This window comes from Rhinolophus sinicus, linkage group LG10 (assembly GCF_036562045.2).
Source record: "Rhinolophus sinicus isolate RSC01 linkage group LG10, ASM3656204v1, whole genome shotgun sequence".
Lineage (NCBI taxonomy): Eukaryota > Metazoa > Chordata > Mammalia > Chiroptera > Rhinolophidae > Rhinolophus > Rhinolophus sinicus.
Window position 1 is genome coordinate 94,915,494 of NC_133759.1, and position 21,306 is coordinate 94,936,799.

Consider the following 21,306-nt stretch of genomic DNA (forward strand, 5'->3'; position numbering starts at 1 on the left):
TTCTAACTTCGTCTTCAGAGCAACCCTGCCTGGCAAAGCAGATCAGGCATTAGAATCAGAAAAGTAGCATTTTTTTTTTTTTTTTTTTTTAAAGTGAAAAGAGCCCTAGAGACTTTGTCCAACCTCTCCATTTTATAGACAAAGAAATTGATACCAGAGAGGGTGGCCTGTTCCAGGTAACTTACTTGAAGCCCAGACACTCGTGTTCTACTTCTTGGTATCATCCGCTGTGCCTAGTAGATGCTTAATAAGGATTAGTGAAACAAGGAATGAATGACTAAGTGGATGAATGACCCATGAATGAATATAGTCTCTTAGTGGCCAAATCCAGACCACAAGAACCTTTTATGTGCCATGAAGAGGGGTGGGGGGACATTTTCTCCAAGGGCCCCTTGTAACTATTAATTATCATTGCCCATATGTTCACCTAGGATCACCAGAAGGTTCCACATGTGAGAAATGGCCCAGCACAAGTTTGGCTCTGACTGGAAGCTGTAAACTCTTGGGGAGCAAATAGCCACCATTTTGAGAAAAAACGTACATGGGGAATCCTAAAATGTCACAGTGTTTGAGTCAGAGATGAAGGAGGAGCATTTGTTGGTGACGACTTTGAAATATTAGGCTCCTGAAGACTTAACAACCTCATGATCCTGAAGTTTGCTTTACGTGCAGTTATAGCAGAACCTGGGCCCTCCTCTTTGAGACTCACACCTGTCCTCCCCTCCCTCCAGGTCTAAGGGGATTCCACCCCATCCATCTTGGGTGTTTTCATAAGTTCCCTTAGTGAGGAAGGGGGCCCCTACATGGCAGATCTTGTGGGAAAGCCTACTTTTGGTTGGCTCTGTGATATCAGAGGGTCGCACGGAAATAATGAGAGTGTGGTTTCTTGGTGTTGGGGAGACTGGAAAAGCATCATGAATATTTTTTCTTGGGGCTAATGTAGATTAATTCCTTCCTTTCGACTTGAATGTTTACTCTCTTTCCTAGGCACTGTAAGGACATACAGAATTTAAAGACCACCAAGAACCAACAGTTGGGAGATGAGGCCAGACATCTATCTACAAGTGAGGTAATTAAGTGATAATTCTATAGATCTGACTAGGGTTAAAATGGGCCACAATGACAGCATGAGGAGTTCTGGGAAGGAGTTCACTATGGGCGATAGTATGGAACTTGAACTGGATGGAGAAGAATGATATCTGTGTGTATTATTTAACAAATACTATAATAGCACTCATATGGCAAGCTCTATTCTAAGTAATTTATAAATATTGATTCATTTAATTCTCATAAGAAGCTGATAAAGTAGATACTGTTATCATCATTTGATAGGTGAGGAAATCAAGGTAGATCGAGCTTAAATAACCAGCCAAAAGTAGAGGTGGGATTTGAACCCAGGCAACCCAGGGCCGCAAATCTTAGCCCCTATGCCACGATACTCCTCTGCATATGTGGAATTTGGAGGGCAGAGGACAGAGGCAAGGTGTGGGCAACATATGAGGAAAGAGTGAATATTTACAGTGGGGACAGTGTATTCAGGAGACCCAGCTGGGTTGGCGGATAAATGGTAATACTGGGAATACTAGCACAGTGATATGAAAATAGGTCAATGGGGGTAGGGTCTGATTATAGATGGTGGTGATTATAATACATAATCATAATATAGTATATGATATATGATATTATATATATATAAAATCTGATTCTAAATTTGTGGTGGTTGTAGGTAAGTCTATGAATTCTTTGTTCCTTCAAGAGGTGGAGCTTGATTGCCCTCCTCTTAAGTATAAACTGTATTAGTGACTCACTTCTAATAGCAGATAACAGAAGTGATGCTACATGACTTCCAAGACTAGGTCATAAAGGCTTGTGGCTCCTTTCTCTTTCTGTGTCTCTCTTGGGTAACCCTCTGGGGGAAGCCAGCTGCTAGGTTGTGAGGACATTCAAGAAGCCCTATGGAGAAACCCATGTGGTGATGAACTAATTAATGCCTCCTGCCAACAGCTATGTGAGCAAACCTTCACGAAAGGATCCTCCAGCCTTGGTCACGTCTTCAAATGACTGTCCAATGACTGTAGTCCTAGCTGACAACTTGACTGCAATTTCATTTTAACTGCTTAGCTTCTCCTGGATTCCTGGCCCACAGAAACTAAAGGATAATACTCACTTATTGTTTGAAGCTGCCAGGTTTTGGAGTAACTTGCTCTACAGCAGGAAGTAAGCAATACAGCTCTCCGTGCTATGTTGAGGAGTGTAGACTCTGGTTTATAATCATAGCCCCTTCCCTACTATGGGGTACCTGGTTGGTAAATGGGTCCTAAAATGCATTATTGATGATAGGGAGCTAATGGAGGTTTCTGAGCAAGTGAATAACATGATGGCAGTAATATTTTAGAAGAATTAATGCAGAGTGGGTGGGCAACATATGAGAAATGAAGAATTGGGGGTGGAAGACACTTATGGTAGGGAGGCAATCCAGGCTGTTGAAATGGCTTAAGCATTTAATGGTTGGGCCCAGGCTTAGGGTAAGGAGAAGCAGCAAAGGAAATACAGATTCCAAGAGAGCTGGGCCCTTGCTTGTCTTTCTTTAGCACAAGAGCTTGAGAGCCTTGCACAGTGCCTGGCACATAGTAGGCACTCAATAATATTTATTGAATAAATGATTGAATAAGTGAGCAGGTGGGTGAGTGAATAACAAAAAAGATAGAAACATGGTACCCAGAAAACTTTTTTCTAGTTTCCTTGAGAAATGAAAACTCTCTGTAGGTAATGTGTGGAGTAGATGTCAGTGGCCTCAAACTCCGTTTTCAGCTTCGGTGATCCTGATTGGGGTTAGCCTGTTTTCAAAGCCCATTCCCATTCTGAAGCTGATTTTAAAACATTCCTTTTCTTTTCACATCACTCATGCCACAAACATTTATTGGGCAGCTATAATATGCTTGGCATCATGATGGGCCCCGAGGGGAGAAGACGAGTGAAGGATGGTCCTGTGGTGCTTCAGTATTTCTTTCTCTGCTTTTATCTTTCGTCATCTCAGAAGTTTATTTTTTGAAATAAAGATTCATTTTCTTAGTGGAATTCTTAAGTGGGGAACGACGAGATGAATTCGGGCTTTTAGGGACTGCTCTTAGAACTTGTGGATAACTTCCACTGTTTGCCGCTCACCCTTGCTGCTGCGCCCTATTAATATTCAGAAGCTGTCACTTTATTTTATCTTTGTTCTTTAGTAGACTAGACTGCTGGCTGGGAGAACCAGGGTTGTCTGGTTTAGCCTTGTCACACTGTGGGGTAGGACAAAAAGAGGCATGGCCCAAGGTTGTTAGTTTTAAAAATATTTTGGGGGGAGTTTCTACACATTTCTCTTGGTGTCACACTCTATTTAATTGACTTCTGTCCCTTTTCCTTGTGAATAAAATTCAGCCTCATTAGGAAGAATCCCAGGCAAGGCCTGCCGTTGAGGGGACAGTTGCTAGAGGGCACACAGTCTAGATTTAAGGCTGAAGAAAAGCTGTAGGGATGGCCCTTATGTATCAAGGGCATAGTCCTACTTAATAGCAGCGACCGGAATGCTGTATTAGAAAGGATTCTGATGTACTCGGGCATGGTCAGAAAAAGCAGCGTGTTGCATGAGTGATGACTGCCCAGGGCATGTATTTGGAGGAACTGTTAAACGGCTGGGTCAGATGAAGCGTTCAGGGTAAGGGAGCAGATGAATGGAGATTAAGAACATTTTCATTGCCCTTGACTAAGTTTTCACCACCTCTTTAGCATCTTCTTTTCCATGATCGCCTTCTTTCTTCCCTTCTACTTCTGCTCTCCTCATGCTCCATTGTTTCTCTTTGTCTTCTCCCCCCGCCTCCACGTACCTTGCTTTCAGGTAATTTAGAAAGTGCCTCCCCACAGCTGCCCTGGCTACACACGTTTGACATACCTATGGCTCTTCTCAGATGGTCTCGAAACAGTTCACGACTACCGAGTACTTAGGGTGATGGAGACCAATGGCTTTACAGCCCCCCAGGCTTCATTTTGCCTCTGGTTCCTCTGGCCTTCATAGTACTCTGGCAGAGGCACTAAAGAAGCCACAGGATTTGCAAGGCCGACACGTACGTGGCTAAGAAGGAGCTCTCAACATGAGAACAATGTGCACACCTGTGACCCCGTGCTCCCCTCTCCACGCTATGCACAGACAGACACGCGAGTCTCCCCAGAGCACGCGCTCTGGTTCTTCTCATCAGAATTAAATTCACTTAACATTTTAAAAGAAAAAGTGTCTGAAAATATTCACACAATTGACTCGAAAGGACAAACTGTGTTTCATTTACATTTGCGTTCCATTTAAGTCAAGGCGGACACACTCAAAGCTGCTTCCTCTAATAGAGGCAGACTCAACTATTAACATAATGCTTCTCTTTTTTTCCCTTCTCCCCATCTGATAACCACATTTTACTCTTAAATATTTAGTTTTCTTTTATTCAATCTTTTAGGTTATTATATTGGTACAGGAGGGAGGGGGGAGAAAGTCTTTTTCTCATCCCAGTTGATATTCATCTGTCTGCCTAAAATTATTATTTTTTCTTTTTTCCTTTTTTTTTTTTGTCATTTACCACCATTTTGGCTGGTGGGTATAGGGTTTTTTTTAAAACCTCTAAGCACATTGAACGTCTTTAGGCTTGAACGTTAGACAGGAGACTGATAGGATAATGATGATGGAATGTTAAATGCTATCTATGTAAATCAGCTCCATCAATGGGCACAGGATTCAGCTACTTTAGGCCTTTTTTGACATACATTTTCATTTTTTTAAAAGGAGAATAATATTGGATTGTTATTAACCTACTTTAGAAGAGTTTTTGCATTACCAGACACATTACTATTTTGCATAAAGTCATATTAAATTTTGGTATGATGTACAACATCATTTTCTCCTAAATGCTGCTTTTAACCTTGAAATAATTCCTTTTGTATTTTTGGTGGATGACTGGCTTCTGATAGCCAGACCCTGATCAGGAGGTAGAAAGGAAGAAATGAAGATCTTTACGTGCCCTCTCCAGGCAGGGAAAAGGAACTTGTATTTTCTCCACTTATTTAAAGTATGGGAATGGGCTGGGTAGATTCTAAGAGCGATTATATTTTGAGGTGATCAGTGAAACCTCTGGTTCATCTTTGGGTTCTAGAACAAAACAGTAGAGAGCCAAGTTTGTAATAGGATTGGATTTGATTAAGGGCATCCGAGTGGTTACGACTCTTGGTTGCAAGTGATAGGATCCAATGCAAACCTGGTTATAAACTAGACTACACAAGGACACAAGTGGCCTCAACGGTGGCCTGGAAGCAGGACCTCAAGACATGTCATCAGGTGTCGGTCTTCTCTCCTTTGTCTCTCATTTCTCCCTTCTGCCTTCTCATCTCTCTCTTCACATCTGTCTCTCCCGTATCTGTCTCACCCCGCATTTTACTTCCCTCTCTCCCTCATTTCTCTTCTCCACCCTTCTCTCCTTCATCCCTCTCTGCCTATCTTTCTTTCTCTCCCCGATCACTGTTCACTCTCCCATCTCTGTCTCCCCTGTTGCACTCTCTCCATTTTCTCTTCATTTTTCCTTCACCCCATTTCTACCCACTTCTCCCTTTCTGTCTCCCATTCTTTGTCTTTCCATTATTTTTCTCTCCCATATCTCTCTCTCTTTCTATTCTTCTATCTCTCGCCCCTATCTTTCTCTCCAACCTCTCTCCCGTATTTCTTCCTCTCTTATCTCTCCTCCAACTCTCTTTCCCTCTGCCCTATTTCTTTCCCATCTCTGGATCTCTTCATACAGACTGTGTATTGGCTCCCTCTACATAGCTGGGGAGATGGCTCAGGCAGCTCCAGTCTTACACATTCCCAGCTTGGTGACTCCAGAGAAAAAAGAATGCTTTCTCCCCTAGACTCCAGTTTTATATAAATCTCAGAGAAGATTTTTCATTGACTTGGTCTACATGCCACTTCTTGGGATTAATTTACTTATGCCAGCAAAATGAGAAACTGTTTCACCTACTTGGGTCAAATTCTACCCCTGTAGCCAGTGGTGATCGGGGCGGGGGCAAGATATTAGGATTGGCAGCCCCATCACCATCATTTACAGTAAGAAAGACACCTTCCATTAAGGAAATGGGAGTGTTTTAACAGAAGAGACAGGAAACGGACTCCTGCCAGACAGACAGTGGATGTCTCCCACAACCACCAAGACAGGAGCGCGGAAGGAAAACAGTCCTCCATTCCACTGTCTTGTTCTGGCCAGATACTGTACACTGGTAAGGGGGGAGGAGGGGCACATTTCTTGCTCATGGATATAGTTGGTCTTTTCTTTTTCGGTCTTAGAGATCCATCTAGTTGGCTGAAAGTGAATCTACTTAGTGACCTTTCTTCTTTGTCTCTAATGTCTTAACCTCCCACCTTATTGTGAGGGGATGCCCCAGGGGAGCAAAACAGGGACACATCCGCCACCTTTGGTCTGGGCTGCTTCTCATTCTAAGTGTGCTAACTCCACGCAGTTCCTTGGGGTTTCTTGATTCCCATAGCAGGCTGGGTAGATTCTAATAGAATTGGATTTGATTAACACGTTGCGTACGGCGGGGTTTAAATCCCTCATGAAGATTCTCGTGATCTGTACGCAATGTGTTAAGGGCATCAGAGTGGTTATGACCCTTGGTTGCAAGTGATAGGATCCAATGCAAACCTGGTTATAAACTAGAATACACAAGGACACAAGTGGCCTCAAGGATGGGAATTTTATCCATGACTCAACCTGAAACAGGTGGGCTTGTTTCAAAAAAGGAAGCAAGAAAGAAGAATAAAACATTCACAAACAGGAAGGAATAGTATGATCCAGGGATGTCAGTATTGAAAAGGGAAATGTGGGGTACTGGGGTATTGAAGGACCATGCTCACCCCCTTGGTGCATCAGCAGTGTGAGTGACAGAGACAGAGATGGGATCCCCAATGAGACAGGAGAGAGAAGTGAGGCCAAGGAACTGCTGACACTCCCCTGGTTTCCTTCACACGAGGTTGTAGGTGAATGTCCTTCCCTCTGTATAAACAAACGAGGATTTGGGAGCTTGGGTGGGGAGAATGACAAACACACCTTTAATTGGGATGGAAAGCATTTGGTTGGATTTACTTGCTTCCAAATGCCGTAGCTTAAGAGAGCCAATCCCAAAGATGAGTTGAGGCCAATTCAGTTTCTCCCTGATAAATAGGGCCAGGCATGTTGACAATGTGCGTCAACGGAGAAACCAACCTCACGGGCCTTTTTCAAGATGTTTATGGAGGAGGTCGTGGGGCAAGATGGGAAACGGGGCTCAGAGGGTGGTGCTGAGAGCTCTGTTTCCTCCACCAGGATGTTAATAGCAGTTTCTGGCCGAGCCTGGGGCTTGAGCTGCCCATTTTGGATTTGGCTGGCGACTCCTCTGGGCAGACTTTGCACCTCTGCCTGTTTGTGTTAGAACGCGACACATGGGCTCAGCAGCCAGCCAGGTGCCAACCATGTAATTTGACACCATATGTTCCCAAGTCAGGGGAGAATAGAGCAGACTTTTTTCCCCCAATTTTGGAAGTAGGTTAATTACATTCATATATATTTTCAGCCCTACGGGTCATAGATGCGAAATTATTCCTGACATAGTTAGGTGGTCATTAATGACCCAAATTATTAAGTGTGAACTTTACCATCTCCGAGATGGTGCAAAGAGCATATTCTCAGAATAAGACCACAGCTCAGAAAGATATTCCCTTAGAATGTTCCTCGTTGGCACTACTTTCAAAATGGATTTGAAGTGTTGTTTTGAGGGCAAATCGGTGTGGCTCCTTTGACCAGCATCCTCTTCTGCCCAGATGTTGGCTTGTTTGCAATCTTTAACCAGTTTTCTAGGGGTTATTGATGGATAGGGCCAGCTGTGGCATTTCTCTGCCGCGTGTTGTTCTTAAAGTTCAAGTATAAAAGCCAAACTTTTGACTAACAAATGAAGTCTATTTGATTCAGGGCATTTAACCAATGAAAGCTAATGACAGTCTCTCACGGAGCTAATAGTTGTTGAGAGTTTGATTAGTGTCACAAAGATGCTGAGACATTTACATGCAATATCTTATTGAATCCTTGGACATCTTACGTGGAAGGAACTCCAGATGTGTAATTGACGTTTCTCCATCCTGGTCTGTACCTAGGAGGCTGACAGATATGGATCATATCCACTGCTCCCCTGTCCTCTGGCTTAGTTTTGGGTTTGGCCAGTGAAGATCCCTGAGAAGAAAATTAGGGGATAGAGGCAGAGAGTGACTTTGAACTAGAACTAGAACTAGTTCAGTTCTGAACTGAACTAGACAGTTTGGATATAAACACAACTTCTTCACTCGGAGTAAGCCACTAAGGATGTCTGCTCCTCAAATTTTGGTCTATGAAATAGAGATGATTCTACCTATTTCTTGGGTGGTGGTGAGGAGGATTAAATTAGATGATTTATGTAAAAATATCTAGCCAGATTTCTCCATTATAAAGCTATTTTTTCCGTTTCCTTTGCATTTTGCAAGTAGTCTGAGGGGGGTGATACTTTGCTACCATAGTCTGTTCCCTAATGCAGCAGCTACCCTTATCCTGCCCAGATCCCCCAGGGCCACCTGAGGGGTCACCTGCATTGCTTTCATTGCAGTGGCTACTTTTGTCTCTTTGCCTGAGGGAATGTGCTTTGTCCTAAAAAGGAGCAGGCCAGGAATGCCACTGTTTATATCCATTCCTGTATTTAAAGTCTTTTTTCTTAATTCACAATCTTGCCAATTTAAAAAATTTGAGTTTTGTCAGATGCCTCCTCAATGTGCCTGGCTCATGTGGTTTGTCCCCTTTGATTTATTAGCGCGGTGACCTATATTAATAGGTCTTCTCATGTTGAGCTCTTCTTGCATGGCTAGAGCATTATTTTAATCAACTACTTGGTTGTATTTACTAATATTCTATTTATTTTTGCATCCATATTTACAAGAGAGATTGATCTGTAGTTTTTGGGTGCCATCTTTACCAGATTCAGGTATCAATGTTATACTTGTCTTATAAAAGGACCTGGGGAATTTTCCTTTATTTTCTCTTCTCTGGAACAGGTTAAGTGTCATTGGGATTGTCTTTTTTGGAAGTCCAGTTTCTGTATGAAATAATTTAGGCCTGCTGCTTTGTTTATTTTGTTTTGTTTTGTTTGTGGTAGGTCTGTTAAGTCTTTTAATTTTCTTTTTTTCGTCTAGGAAATTGGTCTGTTCAAACTTTGTCTACTGGAATCGGTTTGGTGAGTTGTATTTTCTTAAAACTATCCATTAATTTAGATTTTCAATTTTTTTGCACAGAATTATACAAAATATTTTCTAATGATGTTTCAAGTTTACCTTTTATCATTTCTTTGTGTATTTGTATTCTCTCCCATTTTTTTCTTGATTAAGTGAGCTAGTGATTTGTCTATTTTGTTGATTTCTTGAAAGATCAGCTTTTTATTTGTTTATTAGTTTTACTTTTTCTTTTTTCCTAAACATTAGGTTTTGCTATTTATTTTCTTCCTTCTGCTTTGTTTTAGTTTATTTTGTTCTTTCACATATTTTGATTTGGTTGTTTAATGTATTTTCATCTTTACTACTCATCTCTGCTTTCATTTTATCCTTTAGATTCTAGTGTGTAGTTTCTAAAAATGATCACTCTAATGTTTTCTTGGTCACATATTAAATTTTCATGCATATTTGAATCTATTTCTATTTTGTCTGTACCATTTATCTGTATTTTTTTAAGATCAAAATTAGTTAAAATTTAATATAGCTTTGTAACACATTTGGTCTATAACACATATTATAAGACAAATCGCTCCTCATTACTTTTATTCTTACTTTTATTCACAAACAAGTGAAAATAGCTCAGATTTCTGGGTTATTTTCACTTGTTTGTGAGCAGTCTCCCCAAAAGTGACTTTTAAAATCATGTGTCAAATTTTATTGGTATTGCATTGATTTTTATAGATTTATTGGGGAGAATGGGATTTTTACAATAATGAATCTTCTTATCTAAGAACAAGTTATGTCTCTTCATTATTTGTTTGTACCACTCAGTAATTTTATTTATTTATTTATTTATTTTACATATGCCACACTAAACTTTTGTTATATTTAGTCCATGTTTTAGGTATTTATTTATTTATTACTTATTTATCTATCTTTGCTTGTGTGAATGAGACTTTTTCTTCTATATTCTGTAAGTAGTTATTGATAGTTTTTAAGAATAGTATTGATTTTTGTATATCACTTTTGTAAACAGCCACTTTATGTAAAAGAATTCCCCCGCGTCATATTGTTGATTTTAATGGGGCCTTCCAGTGTTTCACTAGTTAGCATGAGTCTTAATTTGGGGGAATATGTATGTGCTTTTTCAAAAAGTAAGTTTTTTTTTTAGATGAATTTAAATTTTTAGAGATGGATTTGAATTTTTATGAAATGCTTTTGACAGTTTTCTTGGTAATCATATTTTCCTCCTTTGACCTATTTTTATGATGAATTTCATTAATGGGTTTTAAGATTGAAATACTTTTCAATTCTTGGAATGAGCCAATTTGCATAACATACTGTGGATTCTCATTGTTAACATCTTATTTAGGTTTTTTTTTTTTACATGAATATGTTTAAAGTTAAGTTGGTGTGTTTTTTTTTTTAATCTTTGTAATATTTTAGCACCAAAAATTTAATTCTTAATGGATTCCTAATAGTCTCTCATGTGGAGATGCCACAAATGGTTCCTTTATACTATAGGCATTTGTGTTTCCAGTTTTTCAGCATTGTGACTAAAGTGACAGTGAATACTGTTAATCCCTCCTCCTCCGTACTCAGCGCATTTGCCACTTCCTAAGAGAACCCTTTTCTGACCCCTTTACTACACCAAATTCTCCAATTGCATGGAGTTGTCTTTTCTTCACAGAGCTTGTTATGCCTGTAATTTACATTGACTGTGTGTTTAGTTGATTGCTGTCTATCTTCTCTAGTACTGATAAGTGCCCTGAAGTCAGGGATGGTGTCTGAAATTACACATCACTGCATCCTTCAAGGAACTCAGTGCCTGGCCCATAGTAGGTGGTCAGTAAATGTTTTCTGCATACTGGTTACCGTCTCTACGTTCATTTACTTCTAAGGAAAGTAGGCCTGTTACATAAAAGGACATTTTAAATTTAATAGTATTTTCTGACTGTGTATATTGAGATAATCAATTTGTCGGTTGGAGCTGGGGCTGAACTGTATTGTTTTGATAATGGAGTAGAGAGGAATTTGTTTGGAGTTGAGATGGTGAAGAATTGGCAGGTGAACAGTAGTTAGGCTGGAATTTATGAGAGTGAAGTCGAGAGAGAGACTCTAGAGCTGGTGGTGAGGGGAGTAAGGAGCTTCAGAGAAGAGATTTTTCATATGAAATGGTTTATAATGGGATCCTGCTCCATAACTCCAAAGTCTTCAGCAAAACTACTCAATTCATAAAGGGCTTAGTCTGAATAGATTTCTTATGAGAATCATTTTTGTGAAGGCAAGACCGGGTGGGTTATTCAACAGGTACAAAGATGCACTGTCATCTGAGTTTCACCAAAATTAAATTTAGCAGAGGCTCTGCATGTAAATTAAAAAACAAAAACAAAAAAACAACCCCAAATCAGTTTCCCCAGTAGAGGTTTGGGAGAGAACTGACTTTAATAACTCTCTCTTTGAAAATATGGGCAAATATCTGACTGTAACAGAAGCCGATTATGAGTGATCGGTATTAAAACGAAAACAATGAATGCAGTAGCTAGTGGGAGCACAGGATCTCGTACAGGGTAGATCATAGTTCTACTTCACCCTATTGGTCAGATTACATTTAAAGTTATTCTTTCTAGTTTTTTACTTTAGTCATTGGCAAACTTGATAGCGCCCAGCATGCTGCCCAGGAGGGAAGAATTTGGGAAGCCAGGGCCTAAGAGTAACATGTGAGGGGTAGACAAGAAGTTTAGTCTCAAAAAGAAAAAACTTGAGAGTCACTTGATAGCTGTCCTTAATCATGTTGAAGGATTGCTCTGTTGAAGGGGATCGAAGCTGTTCCGTGGGCTGCAGAGGACATTTGGAACAATGGCAGATGGTATAGGGCACAAGTTGTAGTCTTGATTATATGGAAAAGCTTTGTGATTAAACTGGAACGTGCTGCTATTGGAAGAGGAAGCTTTCTGGACTTGAGGATTCCAGCAGAGGCTGCATGACCATTAGTAGGAGAGATTGCTGCATTGGGTGGGCCAGACTACACGATTTCGTACATCTCTTCCTCTAGAGAGTCTATCAGAAAGGCTGACTCACTGCTTTCACTCTCATTGTTACTGGCTTAGCATCTGCTTTGGCCTTCAGGCTGTAAGCTCTGTGAGGATGAGGACTGCGCATGTCTTGTTCGCACTGAATTACCAGGGCCTGGGATAGAGCTTTGTGCTCAGTAATTACTCGGTGAAGTGCAATGAGTGCTGCCATCCTGGGCAGCCAAGGCCAGGGGAGCAGGTCAGTAGGCAGTGGGACAGAAAACATTGATCAAGGTGACTGGGTCAGTTGATTTTGTCTCCGCCTTGGCCCTGTACTGACTGAGTCAACAGGAGACCTGGTCTTATTGCCAACTTTATGTTTTAGGTGTGGCCTTTCCTTTCTCCATTCATGAGTTGATAGAGAAGCAGTTAAGGGCACAGTTTCTGGAGTCAGACTCCCTTGCATTACTTTTACAGGGTTACCATGAGGATGGAATTAGTGTGTGTGTATGTAAGCTGTTAGTATAAATCCTTTTTTTAAATTAAGCTATTGGAAAATCTAGAACACATAGGAGGACTTTGAATGATGTGCAGAATGATGAATTCTCTCCCAATATATAGGAGTTTATGAAGAAGACGTGTAATATTTTTATGCATCACCATTTGCACACACACTAGAGAGGAAGAAGGCTAGATCCAAGTCCCAGCTTTGCCACCAGCCATGGTCTTAGGCAGGTCATTCTCCTCTCTGGGACATCAGTAACACGGGGCTGAATGTCAGTCTTGACCACCTTGAGAGTGAAATGAGCTGAAATATGTGGCAGAATCTTGTTAACTATATAGAATAAAATGTATACCTTCAGCTCTATTATTGTTTATATCTTTGGGTCCCCCCCTGCACTTGGTAATGGGGAACTGGCTTGCTGCTAGTTTGCAGGGAAAGCATTTTCCTGCTCTTCCAGATTTAGCTCCTCTTCTTCCCACAACATCCTGGAGGAGCAGGGGAGAGGAGGTGTTCCCTTTGTTTTAAAACTGATCAGGACACTCAGGTGAAAGGTCTTAGATCAGAAAGAAAAATTGCTATTTTGATTTCCACCCTTTTCTCCCATGCCATTTCTTTCTCCATCCCTCTCGAAATTTCTAGTTCTCCTGTGGCATAAAGTGAGTCAGAATGGCAAATGAAACATGCAGAAGACATAAATTCCAGGCATAAAATATATATCAAATATACATCTATCAATTGGCTTTATGCTATCTGAGCTGCCCCCAGGGTGTCAGTGGATCAGGTGAATGGATTTCTGCCACTGTGGGTAATTCCATAAGGTAATAGGGCAGGCCCTAATGCAGTGCAGAGGCAATATTCTCCCAGTTATATATCATGGTTTAAAAGGGGAATTTGTATATTTTGATTCTGCGAGTCAATGAAGTTGGGTCCCAAGGCACTCTCGGAGCTCAGGCTTTCTGATGCTGCGGAGAGGAACTGCCTCAAAGCCAGGAATGCAGCTCAAAGGAAACGAAGCCACCTTGACTCCTGAGGCCTGGCCCAGAATGGCCAGTCCTATGACTTCTGACAAAGCTCAGGATGGAGAGAAGTACCATGTAAATATATGTGCCTTCTTTTCTATTTAATAGTCTAAGTTAACTACTATACTAAATAGTGAATTTGTCTAACCAAATGGAGACAAAAAAACTCAAGCTACTTGATTGACAATATCCAACCAGAAAGGTCGGTTAGCTCTGCTAATTGGATGATGTAGCTCTGTGATGATGCAGGAAGAGAGAGAAGAAAGATGGGGAAGAAGAGGGAAACATTAGGAATCGCTAATACTTGCCGAGAGAACATTTTGTTTTCCAGGTACTGTGCTTAGTACTTTCCATGCACTGACTAATTTAATCCTTTCACAACCTTATAAGGTAGGACCTATGATTATCATTCACAGTTTATGGCTGAAGACATTAAGGCATTGAGAAGTTAAGCAACTTGTCCAAGGGTCACCTAGTCAGTGGTAGAACAGGGACTTGAACCCTGTCATAACCGCTGTGCCTCCAAAGAAGAAAAGCTCTTTTCAATTTGAGGAATGATTTTCTAGGCTCCAGCAAGTCTGATGACTTAGGTTCAGAAGAGTTTGATTGAAAATGAGAGTATCAGAAACGTGCCTGGAAGCAAGGTAGGACTCCTGAATATACTAATATGCTTACAAATTGTTTCTACAGCTCTGCAAAGTTAGTGGGAGGTAGGAGGAAACCTGCTCCAACCTTACTTTAGATAAGATCTCTGTTAGCAAAATCCACATTTGGACCTGTGCCCAAGCAGAGTTGTTAGAAATCTGATGACTTGGCTTAGATTTAAGAGATTTTGTGATTCTAAAAATAGGGCTCTGAAGAAGGATACAGACTTTGATTATTGAAGTAGAACTCTTCTAAATATTTCCTATCATTGGGGAGTCCCAAGTACAGTATACATTATGCATACAGTAATATGTGGGGTGCAGCAGACGGATATCTAATATCCAACCCCTTCCTCCTAACAAAACTCTTATTTTATTCAAGCAGTCACCCCTCTTCCAAGCAGCCAGATACCTCAGACACAGCCCATCCCAGTCCTAGATCCCAGGGGTGGGCCTAATTGGATTTAGGGTAATCCAATTCCTCTAGCCTGTGATTGGTTCAACAGTGGACATGTCACCTCATACTGGCCAATTAGAATTGAGAGGACATAGGGAGGAGGGAGATAGGTTGAGGCATCTGGGTCAATTTTCTTCTATTTTAAGAGAAGTCCTTAGAGAGAGATTATCTTTTTCTTTTCTCTGGAAGTAGCTGTGTTTGTATAATGATAACTGTATACATCTAACAGTTCTTTATAACTTTCTCAGAGACTCAGCTAAAATTAGCTTAAAGAATATGGGTTTTATTTTATAATTTATCACATAACAAGAAGTTCAGAGGTAGGGCAGTTCCAGAGTTGATTTATTCTAGTGGCAAAAGATACCTCCCGTCTTTCTATACTGTCTGTTGGTAGCTTTCTATATGGTGACAAGATGGCTAGACTAGCTCCAGGAATCATCTCACAAAGGAGAGAGAAGAGTGTCCAGAAGTAGGAAAAGGGGCAAGTTCCTGACTTGTGTCCCTTTATATATGAATGTGCAAAACATTTCTAGAAGGGCCAAAGTTGACTTCCCCTAACTTTGCCAAGGTTTCATATATGTGCATTCTTCAGACAATTGCAGGAAGACAAAGGGAATGGCCATAATTGGCTTAATAATGAATGTTTACATTCAGGAGCAGTTAATGAAGTACACTGATATCTGATACCTGAACACAACTGGGATTTTATAAGAAAGGAGGAAGTGGGAGAGTATGGCTGTTAGACAACCGCTAGGGTCAGCCATAGCCTGCAACATGTGCAGACATCAGGCTACCAGCCTGAATGAAGCCAGTACCATGACAGAGCGGACAGATAGAAGGAATCTGGGTCCTTGATGACAGCGAGCTGATGAATCACACCAAACAAGAAGCGTGCACACGGTGTGTGGGCTTCCTGTCAGGTGCTACACGGTCTCTTATTATAAAATCTGTTTGACTGAAGTTTTTGTTATTTCCAACTAAGATCACTAAATACAGACACAAGGTGCTTAATAAACACTTGAATGAATAAACGAATGAATGAGTTAATTGGAAGTTTATGTTCTAAGGATCAAAGTCTCATTGAATATGTCTTTAGGATGGACACATTTTTTAAAAAATAAGGCTGAGTCAGATTTTGATACATTGAGTCATAATTTAAATGCACCAGAGAATACACGCTGAGTCTTTTTGAAAAGACATGTTATGTTTTATTTGCCTTATAAAACTTTTTTTTTTTTTTTTTAAATTACGGCATATCTGTGGTCATTATGGTTGAGAAAAAATTTCTGTAAATACCCAGGCTTTTTCTGAATGGATACAAAGTGGGGAGGTTAGGTAGGCGTACTGGGGAAGTACTTAGTAAAACATTGATCGCATATTTGTTGAGTGCCTCCCAGGTGCCAGATTGTGGTCGGTTTCAGGGACACAGCAATGATCAAGATCTATATGGTCTTGGCCTTCGAGGAGTTTGCAGTCTGAGGTGTAATAATTATTTCTTCTATGTTTTAAGGATCTAGACTGAATGATCCCTAAAAGGTCTTAAGCCTGTAGAGAACAATTAGTAACAGTTTCGTTTTACCAAAAATTATATTAATTGAATATGTGTGATACCTGCTGGTTCTATAGCACTTATGAAGAATAGGTATGTAAATAAAGGACCATAAAAATAATAGTATTAATAAATACCTCCCATTGACAGAGGACTTCCTATGTGCTGTGCACGGTTCCAAATGCCCTACGTACGTAGTCATTGTGTCTTATAATCTGTGAGGTAGATACTATTAGTGATCCCATTTTGCAGATGAGAAACCTGAGGCAGGGAGAAGTTAAATATTTTATTAAGGTTACACACTTGACATGCTGCTTAGCTGAGACTTGAACCCTGCTAGTCTTGTTCTAGAGCCCCTTCTCTAGACTTCTCATGACCACTGGTCATGGTCATGGTATTTTATTCTCACTTGTACACACTTGGATCTGAGGCTCAGACCATAGATATGAATCAAGTGGACACGAATCACTGTCTTTACAGTTGAGGGGATTCATACCAACCTCCTAAGGTGCTCTAAGTATTAAATGAGAGAATATGTAAAAAGTGCATAAACCCGGTACTGATGATACCTGAGGCCTTCAGAAAATGGAAGGCTTTGTTATTATAAATCTAGGTCTGAGTTTTCTGGTCTAATGTTAGGGATTATCAGAAATCTATGAATTTCTTAAAACCACAGCATTTCTTTACTGCACGCATTTGTTCTAAACCCTCTCAACTTACAGAAGGCCCCTGCTTGCTTTGCAGGTGTCACAAGGGAAAATTGTGAAAGGTGATGCAGGCTCATGAGTGGAAGTCGGAAAGATACTCTTCTTTAGTAGCTTAATTTCAGTCGTCTGAGAATGGGCAAGGTTAACACAAGAAATCCAGGAGGACTGGACCCTGGGCTCTCTCTCACTTTTCAGAATGTTACGTATCCTAGAATTTGAGGATTGGAAGGGACCCTAAAGGACACGTAGTTTAGTCTTCATTTGCAACTGCACCTCCTTTGAAATCCCCACCAAAGGACTCTTTCTGAAGTTTAGATTTGGGCCTGGGGTGTAGATGACGATGTTTATTACTCTTTAATCACACAGAGAAAAACAAACCAGGTTAGCTTTTTAAAAATAAACATTTTTGGTTGAACTCTGGCATACACATGGTAAAGAACCCTAATCATATAGCTCAATTTATTATCACAAAATGGAACAACAGGAAATAGCTGCATGCGTGTTCACAAAGTGAACACACCTGTGTAACCACAACCCAGAAGAATAAGAACCTTACCTGCACCCCTGTGCCTTTGTGTGCCCTCTCCCCGTCTCTAACCCTTCAGGGGCAATTGTCTTCTCAACTTCTGATGCCACAACTCCGTTTTGCCCATTTCGGAGCATGATGTGAGCCGAACACACAGCATCCATTCCTTGGTGTCTGCTTTCGTTCTGTCACTGTGACGTTTGTGTGATCTCTCCTTGCCATTGCCTGCGGCTATGGTTTGTTCAAACTCAGGGCTGTGCAGTTTTTCATTGAGGAATACACCACAATATATTTATCCATTCTTGGGTTGCTGAACGCTTGGGTTATTTCCAGTTTGGTCTATTAATTACAGTGCTTCTATGAACATTCGTTGACCAGTCTTTTGGGAAACGTTTGTTCACATTTCTGTTGGGCATATACCTGGGATTGGAGTATCCGAGATCATATGCATGTGTGTTTTGGCTTCAGTCGATACTGCCAGACAATTTTCCATAGTCTAGAAAGATTCAATTTCACTTTTTAAAAGATAACACCCGGTGGAAACATTGGAAGCCCCATTGTAAGGGATGCTCCATCTGGGCCTGAAGCATCAGAAGCATCTGGTTAATAAGTTCATTTGCGCAACATATATTAATTAAGCACCTACTGTGTGCTAGGTACTGTGCTAGTGGCTGCAAGGCTTTGTGGACCATATGGACTAATGGAGAGAGAATCTAAACACATAACTCCATTGATAACTCTAATTTATAAGCTGTGATAAGTGCTATGAAGGAAAAGTTCAGGATGCCAGAAGCCCAATGGACAAGTGTCCCCCTTTTTTTCTTCCTGAAGGGAAGGGAAAAAGAAAAAAAGCAACCTACCTCTATCTGTAATAGCCTTAATTGTGAGCCAGCTTCTAAGCTGTCAGATTGGAACCTAATTAATCACCGAGGGTGGTATGGAATTGATGAATTGCTTTGGTGCTCTTTTACTGGTATAAATCTTTGATTTAATGACTGCTGCTCTCTGATTCATACCATACTACCCCAGTGATCAATATACATGATGAATGACTGATATTCAAGAACCACCCACTTGGTAATGCTCCTTTACATATACAGTGTATGTATTTATGAATTAGTACGCAAGACCAATTTCTGACAGAGAGGCAGACGGTGAGGTAATATTATGGGTTAGGAGGAGGAGGAGGGGCAGACATGAGGGAGATGAACAGAATTTGCTAATGCAAGTTGGGAGGCAATTTTCAGAAAGGACAGAATGAAGCCCTCAATGGGAGAATCCCTCATCTTCATTCACTTTTTACCAATCTCCCTTGGCTTAAGTTCTTCAGTTCAAGGATCTGATGTCGCTTTGGAGGAGACTTGCTACCCACAGCTCCTTCAGAATGAGAAATTCATTGTAGGATAAGCGCTGAATATAATTTACCAGCTATGGACTCCCTTGTTTCATTTCAGGGTTCCCACTGCTGAGTGGGGATGAGGGCGGGAAGCTGACTGTTGTTTGCAGCGCTGTCTAGCAAATCCTGCTTTGTGCTTTGCTCATGACGCCCAGAACTGTTTATTGAACCCCTGTTATATTCCAAGCCCCAAGCTAGGCACTGGAAACACACTGGTGAATAAGACAGGTACAACCTCAACCTTCAGGGAACTTTTTATCTAGAAGGATCTGTGAGGCTACTGGGGGGCCTTCTTTTGGTCCAGTGGACACATAGATGCCGTACTTCACTCTGGTGTTGAGATACCTCGTTTCTAGTTTCAGAGAATTAGCTTTAGGCCCTTCTCTCTTCCTGTTTTTCATGCACACATATATTTTATAACTCAGTTTCCTCATCTGTCAGACCTTGCTCTCTCAAATTTATTAGGGAAATCCAGATGCATGCAAAGTCAACTGTGAAGCAGTGAGGACCACTTCTGATATGAGTTTTCCAGAAACCAGTCTCTTTAATGTCATGCTCTAAATCTGATCCCAACTTGAATAGTGAAATATTATATAAATTAAGGTGTTTTGAATTTCTGCTGATTGTCGTCTGGAAAACATCACCAAAGAAATGTTAAAAGGCTTCTTGTTGAATCATTGTTTTTGATAGCAAGAAGATATAAAAAACTTAAAAGTCCATCATTGGAATTATAGTCAAACAAGATGATATGGTTTAAAATGATCAGGTAGACTGCTATTGATACAAAAATAAGTTCACATCATATTACTGAATTAAAAAGGGTTAAAGAATAACATGTATAATTATGATGACTTGTACATAGTAGGTATTCAATAAATATTTGTTCAATAAACTAATTAACTATAAGCAAAAAGAGACGTATGAATGATGCTTCCTAAAATGTTAACAATGGCTACCTTGGGGTCGTGGAATTTGAATTTTTTTTTTTTAAGAAAAGCATTTTTAAAAAAGCAGTTTATATTGAATTGGGAGGCAAAAGTATTCAAAGCAGTTTGTATTTATTATAATGAATGTGATTTATTTATATACCTGGAAAAAGCAAGCTATTTTTATTTTTTAAAGAGCAGTATTCTGAGTAAGAACACTTTCTATCCTTTCAAAGGGAGGCTAGAAACCTCTCTTCTCTGGGATTTGATCTTAGTATGTGAGAGAATTCAGAAAAGCAACTTCTGGGCCAGCACTAGAGTCTCTCTTTACAAGGCCTGGAGGACTGATTCCATCAAGACCCCCTGGGGAAATCTTAGAGATTGTACGTCTCTCCTCCTGGGAGCTGGTGTGCTCTCTCTCTCATGAAACTAGGGGATTCTCACATTTATTACTATCGTGCCTTCTCCTCCCCTCTTACCCATCTCACCCGGGCAGGTTTCTTGTTTTATCTGGCACCCAGTAGAGCTCTGCTGAGGGCCTGTCTTTCCCACCAATCCTCATCCAATTAATTGATAAAAAATGAATAATTTAATTTTAGTGATGGGAATTGTGCACCATTCTCCAAGCTCCCTCTTCACCAGGCGTCCCAGAGTTGCTTCATACAGACAAGCTCCTGCAGCAAGAGGAAGGAACATTTTAAGTGGATTTGGCCGCTTGAGCATCTTTGATTGGAGGGCAGGCGAAAGAACAGGAGGCACAGAGCAAAAAATGGTCCCTCTAGAAATAAGGAGGTTGAAAGGAAATTGGTAGGGAAAAAAAAATCACATTTGTTCCCTCTGTGCTTGTGGATATTTTTGGGACTTTTGCCAACCTACTTACTTATTTTAACCGTGAACTGCATATATGTGACACAACTCCATTGATTTTGGATTCATTTAAAAGTAGGAACTGTGAATTCAGACAGTCTTCACTAGCTATGGGACCTTTGGCTTCAGTGTTTTCATCTGTAAAATAGAACTAATAAGATGACTTACCCTATAGGACTGTTGTGACAATCAATGAGATGATGCACTTAGAGCACTGAGCCCGTGAGCTGATATTTCGCTAGGGCTCAAAAAGTTTTAGATATAAATGACTCTTATTTCTGCAATTCAGTATTAGTGATTATTTAAATAGAGGCTGAGCTGAAATGTGTCATAGTGTTAGAAGAGGATATTTCTTCATAAATTAATGTTAGCCTAGGAAGGAAAATTTCTTGGAAAAAATTTACTATTTAAGACGATGTAAC

At 40.4% G+C, this 21,306-nt stretch overlaps 1 long non-coding RNA gene across 2 annotated transcripts in view; it reads left to right on the forward strand.

Annotated features, from left to right (window-relative positions):
• Nucleotides 1-21,306, forward strand: part of LOC109451629 (uncharacterized) — a 397,673-nt gene that overhangs the window by 119,778 nt on the left and 256,589 nt on the right. For both annotated transcript variants that reach the window (XR_012489525.1, XR_012489526.1), the window contains exons 2-3: nucleotides 988-1,069; nucleotides 9,260-9,300. This is a non-coding gene — a long non-coding RNA (uncharacterized LOC109451629). The remainder of the gene's footprint in view (nucleotides 1-987; nucleotides 1,070-9,259; nucleotides 9,301-21,306) is intronic.